The 6,645-nt window shown below is 53.7% G+C and overlaps 1 pseudogene; it reads left to right on the top strand.

The window, feature by feature from the left end:
• Positions 1-835: 835 nt before the first annotated feature.
• On the top strand, positions 836-2,610 carry LOC119338825 (annotated as a pseudogene).
• The last annotated feature ends 4,035 nt before the right edge of the window (positions 2,611-6,645 follow it).

The raw sequence follows: 6,645 nt of genomic DNA, 5'->3' as shown, positions 1-6,645 counted from the left end.
TCAAGGACTCAGTTGATCCCGTATACAATTCCCTTTGTCTAGCGGTATGTTACTTGCCCGAGATTCGATCGTCGGTATCCTTATACCTTGTTCAATCTCGTTACCGGCAAGTCTCTTTACTCGTTCCGTAACACATCATCCCGTGATCAACTCCTTGGTCACATTGCGCATATGATGATGTCCTACTGAGTGGGCCCAGAGATACCTCTCCGCTTACACGGAGTGACAAATCCCAGTCTCGATTCGTGCCAACCCAACAGACACTTTCGGAGATACCTGTAATGCACCTTTATAGCCACCCAGTTACGTTGTGACGTTTGGTACACCCAAAGCACTCCTACGGTATCCGGGAGTTGCACAATCTCACGGTCTAAGGAAAAGATACTTGACATTAGAAAAGCTCTAGCAAACGAACTACACGATCTTTGTGTTATGCTTAGGATTGGGTCTTGTCCATCACATCATTCTCCTAATGATGTGATCCCGTTATCAACGACATCCAATGTCCATAGCCAGGAAACCATGACTATCTGTTGATCACAACGAGCTAGTCAACTAGAGGCTCACTAGGGACATATTGTGGTCTATGTATTCACACGTGTATTACGATTTCCTGATAATACAGTTATAGCATGAATAAAAGACAATTATCATGAACAAGGAAATATAATAATAACTAATTTATTATTGCCTCTAGGGCATATTTCCAACAGCCTCCACCTCCCGTCCGCCGGTGCGGCTCCACCTCCTCGTCCCGGCAAGCCAGGTGATGAGCGCGCATCAGTTCGCGTGAGGCCCGGCCGCCAGGCACCCTTTCGCCATCTAGCACGACGTCATGGGTAAATCCAGAGATGGAGCTACCGGTTCCAGCACCGGCACCTGCGACATCAGTCCACCGACGTGCTTGGCACCGTCCACAACTCCATCGCGCTCGAGCAGATCATCTTCTTCTATGTTCCGGCCACGGCTCCCCACTGCCAACACGAGATCCCAACCACTTCTTCTGTAAAAACTGAAGTTATCTGGTTAGTAGTCCTGATTTGCTAAATTCTGCAGTTCTTTTGTTCCCCTTTGCTAATTTTTGTAGTTATCTGGTTAGTAGTTTACATTTTCTAAAATCTTCAGTTCTCTGGTTAGATAAATAATTGTCATCTTTGCATAAACGCTGTCAGTCTACAAATTATATTATTGGTAGTAGTCGTTCAATGTATATATTAGAACAAGTAAAAAGGAAAATAGTGGTGCCCGTGCATGAGGACATGAGGTGGCACCACACAAAATAGCAATAATAACACTGAATGGGGCTTGTTGATGGCAAGCATATCTGAAGACTCTAGTGAAGAAACACCACTACAGGTTCGGTCATGTACTTGTTATTAGCCTACGCATGACTCCATGTGTTGACATGTTTTTTTGATCACATGAATTGGCATGATCTTATTTGTTCCAGAGTAGGTTGGCTTGAATGGTGTTGCTACCTTCATTGGAATAATTGGACTTTCTGTTGCTGTTGTTGTTCTCATTGTCCTCTTGGCCGGGTATATTATTGCATAGTTTATTTTCGTCAACTAGGCGTGTGGCTTATTTCTGTCACCTTGTTTTCTTCTAGACATATTGATGCATTGTTTAATTTGGCCAACTAGCTTTGTGGCTTATTTTTGTCACCTTGTTTTCTTGTAGGTATTTCACTGGGCATACGTACAATCCGGATGGCTCTCCGCAATATGTGAAAGGAAAGATGGGTGTCGGTGAGACAATACATGGAGTAGTTAAAATCTTCACAGTGGCAGTAGGTTTTCAATTTAGTCATGACTGCTGATTTGCATTTTACAATTTCTGTTATCTTATCATCTTTGGATGTAATAGGTCACAATTGTGGTTGTGGCTGTTCCCGAAGGACTACCATTGGCTGTCATATTGACGTAAGCATAAATTTAATGCGTAATTTTCTTGTAGCATGCTAGCAATCACTTACCCAATGACACTGCATATTTTTGTCAGGCTCGCCTTTTCGATGCGCAAAATGATGAGCGATAAAGCTCTGGTATGTTGTTATTCCTTGCTTGTGTTTGTTACTATGCCGTGTTACTTGTAGTAATAGCTGGTCTCATGCATTCTCAACCATCTATTAACAGGTCAGGAGACTTTCTGCATGCGAGACAATGGGTTCTGCAACAACAATTTGTAGTGACAAGACTGGAACATTAACTTTAAATTAGGTGGAAAGCTATTTCTTTTTAGTATTGTCCTTGTCTTAATACATGGAAATTCCATGGTAGGATTCATGATTTCTCAAATATGCTTGGGCCTTGACTCCTTTCCACTTTCTTCATTGTCATTATTAAGATGACTGTTGTTGAGGCATACTTTGGTGGTGAGAAGATGGATCCCCCAGATAACACTCAGAAGCTATCTGTTGCTGTATCAACAATGATTATTGAAGGAATTGATCAGAATACATCTATAAGCATATTTGAGCCGGAGGTCATGCTATACTTATAATTTACGTCACATGCACTTTTTCATCCACGAATCTGAACATGTTTTTCTTCCTTTTAACATGTTATGGTTCAGCTGTGTGGCTTAATGGTGGCGGAGGTCGTTCTGTAGGCTGCCTTTAGTGCTCGTGCCACGGCATTCACCGCCAACACTCCAGACCGTTCACCATCTCCTTACGAGTCCGTACAACAACGGAGGGAGCGTCATGCTGAGGGTGGACATGGTGTTGCGTTGGGGTCCTCGATAGTTAGGGCTCCTTCATAGAGGAGCACAAGAGGCGGCTGGCAAAAATGCATGACATAAGGCTCCACCGGTGTCGTGGGAAAACTGTCGATCCACGAACACCTATGGGACCGGAGCCCCTTTCGGTTCGGCGGGGGGCGGAGATCGCACGAAGAGCAGATCGAGGCGAGGCACACGAGTAGTTTTACCCAGCTTCGGAGCTCTCCGGAGAGATAATACTCCTACTGCTGCTTGTTTGTGTGTATTGAGTTCTTGCTCGGAGCCGAGCGTTAGCGTTCTCAGTCTCCAAATTTCCGAACCCCTTCTACGTTGCGCATGGGCCTCCTTTTATACGCTAAAGGGGTCACCGACAGGTGGCAACGTAGGCGAGGGTGTGGAAAAGGAAGCTGTGGTTGGTGCAACTACCTGAACAATGCATCCTACCTAACCCTGACGGCAGGGGACAAGGGCACTAAATGCCCGTCTGTGTTGCCAAAACAGTGCAAAAAGGACCGTCAGGGTAGCCACCATTCGCCACGATGGCAAATTCGCCAGCGTCGCTGGCCACCATGCACCCCTGGCTGCACAGCCTCTTGCCACGCGCCCCTGGAAAGAGCCACAGGGTGACATGTAGGTGGATGTGCTGGAGCGCGGGAACAGGTTGCTTGCCGCGGCAAGTGTCTTGCCGCTGTTGTTGTCTTGTCGCACCCGGGAGCTTGTCGCTCACCGGGCCTTGCCGGGACGCGTGGCGCGTCGCGACAAGTTCCTTGAAATGCGTTGGTTGGCCTTCCCGGCAAGCTCCTCTTGCCGGGGCCTTGTCTCTTTGACTTTAATATTTTGCTCTTGAATGGCCGGTCGGCCTTCTCGGCAAGCTCCTCTTGCCGGGGTCTTTGAGTCCTTGAATGCCTCCAAGGGAACCCTGGAGGATCTTGGCGGTCACCCGGCAAGCCTTGCCGCGGGGTGCTGCAACTGCCCGTGCACAAGTTCGGGATACTAGGGTACCCCTACTCTAGTACACCGACAGGAGCCCCGGGGCCTGGGCCACACACGATGCCGAGCGCTGTTGGGCCAAGCCCAAAACAGTGCACGGGCACTCACGGCTTGCGCTACGCCGCAACTTACCCTGCCCCCACCACGCCCTCCCCAACGGCACGCGTCGAATGCGGCATCGTGGGAGCGATCGTGGGGGGATTCTTTAATCGGAAGGGCGAAACGTCCGCCCCCTCCCTCTTTATAAGCAGGGGAAAACAGGGGCAGTCCGTCCACCCTGCCGTCGCTGCTTCCAATCTCAAAAGCTCCGCCGCTCTCCCCTTCCTCTCGAAGCCAAGAGAGAGCAGCGCCCCGCTCCCTATTGCCACCAGCACCATCAACGCCGTCGGCCTCCCTCACCATCCCCGCCATGGCTCCGAAAGCCGATAAGGGGAAGGGCGCGAAGTCGGCCGAGGCGCAGCGGCTCGCGGCGCTGCGGAAGGAGCGGGCGATCTTCTCCCCTCAGCTCGGTGCGAAGGAGCTGAGGGAAGACTTCTATCTGTTCTGGTCGACGGAGATGCGGGCGCATCCGCGCACGAGGGTGCTCCCGGCCGCTGCATCTGAAGTAGCGCCAAACGGGTACCCATTTTTCGCATTGTTCTTTTACTGCGGACTGTGCCCACCCTTCTCGAAGTTCTTCTGCGACATCATGAATACGTACGGGCTCCACCTCTTAGATTTCACCCCCAATGCTGTCTTGACCATGGCCGTTTTTGCACACTTGTGCGAGAACTTCGTCGGAGTCCACCCCAACGTTGCCCTTTTCCGCCACTTCTTCATGCCTCGGGTTGAGAGAGGAGAGCCGCTTGCCGGAGGGATAGCCTGGATCTCGAGAGTCGGCAAGAAGGAGGCGTATCTGGAGGGCGAGCTCCGTAGCAAGTGGGAGGAGTGGAGGGCGGAGTGGTGTTGGATAGTTGAGGAGAATCCGCAGCCATTTATTGCCGTGCGCCAAGCCCCAATAGTGCGCGGCAATGATTGGAGCAACGTGGCCCCGGAGGACGAGAGACTGAAGATTGCCGTTACTAGAATCCTCCGCCTCAGGCTTGCCGGGATCACAGTAGGCGCAGTTGGCGCAGATTTCCTTTGCCGCATCGCCCCCCTGCAGGAGAGGGGTAGGCCCGCCTGGGAGTTCAAGAACTCGGCGGACATCATGAGGCTGCGGCCAGGCCTCAATTTCAACTTCACCATCATGGAGCTGAACGCGACGCTGTCGAAGTTGTTCAAGCGTGACCCCCAGCACCCCTTCACCTTGCCGCGGGCCATCGTCCCATTGTGCAACAACTTGTCGCTCGATCGGATCCGCGCTATGATGCCGTTGTGCGATTCACACGGAATCGTACCAACTTGGCAAGAGCCTGCGGATGACGTGGTGCGGGCGTTCTTCGACAGCTTAGAAGAAGTGCCGATCCGCGCCGACGAGCAAAAGAGCCTCACCCGCGACACTACTGAGGCGGAGCTGCAGTTCATTGCCACCAGGGCGGAAGAGGCGGCGGCAGCAGCTGCCGCAGGTGCGTTTGGGTTTACTGTGGAAGAGGCCGAGGCAGCAGAGGCGACAAGCTTGGCGGAGCGAGAGGAGTTTGCCGGCGAAGAGGACCTTGCTGGGCCAGAACTCGAGCCGAGCGAGCCTGCCGAAGGCGCGGACGACTCGTTGGAGGCCGGCTCTTCCTCCTTCCCGCCGTCCAGCAACTTGCCGCAAGCAGAGCCCCCAGCCCCGCCAAGAAGGCGCCTCCGCAGGGCCAGGGACGCAGCGGGTCGACAGGCAGATCGACAACCGCTGCAGTGCTCACGCGTTCCACCGCGGCAAGCACTGTTGCCGCGGGAGCGCCTCCCGCTGCTGCCGCAACTGGAGCGGGGCCCTCCCAGACCACCGCTTCTGATCCCGCCAAGCGGCCCCGGGAACCCACTCCTCCGCCTCGCCGCTCCAGAGGTGGGCCAGGCTTTGACCTCTCCGCGCTGAGCTCCGACGAGGAAGAGGAAGAGTAAGTTTCTCCACGGCATTTGTAATTCTTCAATCTTGTTATTTTTGTCTTGCTTCTGACTTGCTTCAATCTGAGCCTATCCCTTTTCAGGACGCTGACCCAGAGAGCGGCGAAGAGAGCCAAGGCCCCGGTGATTGTCATCGAGGATGATATCACCGTGTCAGCGGGGGGGTGCATCTGAGACCACCCTGACGGACCCGGCAGCTACTCCTCAGAGCAGCCCCCAGCGCAGCCCCCAGCGTAAGTCTATAGTTTGCTTTTTGCTGACGGGCGCCCATGGGTGCTGTTTCTTTGCTAATATCTTGGCTGTTGGGTTTGTGTAGGAGCAGAGCAGCTTCACCAAGAGGGCCCGGAGACCGCTCCCGAAGCGCCATCTGCTTCGACTACGCCGCCGAGGGAGGGCTCTCCGACAAGGGAGCGCTCCCCGGCAAGGGAGAACTCTCCGGCAAGGGACAGTTCCCCGGCAAGGGACGGCACCGGTGATCCACCGGTGGTTGAGACCACAACTGCAGATCCCGGCCCAGGTAATCCACTTGCCCGAGAACCTCCCTTGAGTTCTTCTTCTGCTGATTTCTTCTCTAAGTATTTGCTTGACTTTTCTCTCTCCTCCGCTCTTCAAATCCATCTGCAGAGCCGATGGAGACCGAGGCCGCCGACGAGGGGAGCGCGCGTGGCAACACTGACGATGCTGCCGCCATCGAAGGAGAGGCCGGCGCCGACGAGTCCGTCGGCGAGGAGGCCGCCAAGGCTGCCGCCGCAGATGCAGGCGAGGGGTCCGGCGGTCATACTGACGGCCCCGAGGCCGCAGGAGCGCCAGGCGCTGCGCCGACTGCTGAACCCTCTGCCGCTGCTACGGCGCAAGGCTCCGAAGAGGCCCAGCCCGGCGTCTACTTGAAGGCCGGAGACGGGATCTTCA

Source organism: Triticum dicoccoides, chromosome 7B (genome assembly GCF_002162155.2).
Source record: "Triticum dicoccoides isolate Atlit2015 ecotype Zavitan chromosome 7B, WEW_v2.0, whole genome shotgun sequence".
NCBI classification, from domain to species: domain Eukaryota; kingdom Viridiplantae; phylum Streptophyta; class Magnoliopsida; order Poales; family Poaceae; genus Triticum; species Triticum dicoccoides.
This window is presented reverse-complemented; position numbering and strand designations above follow the sequence as displayed.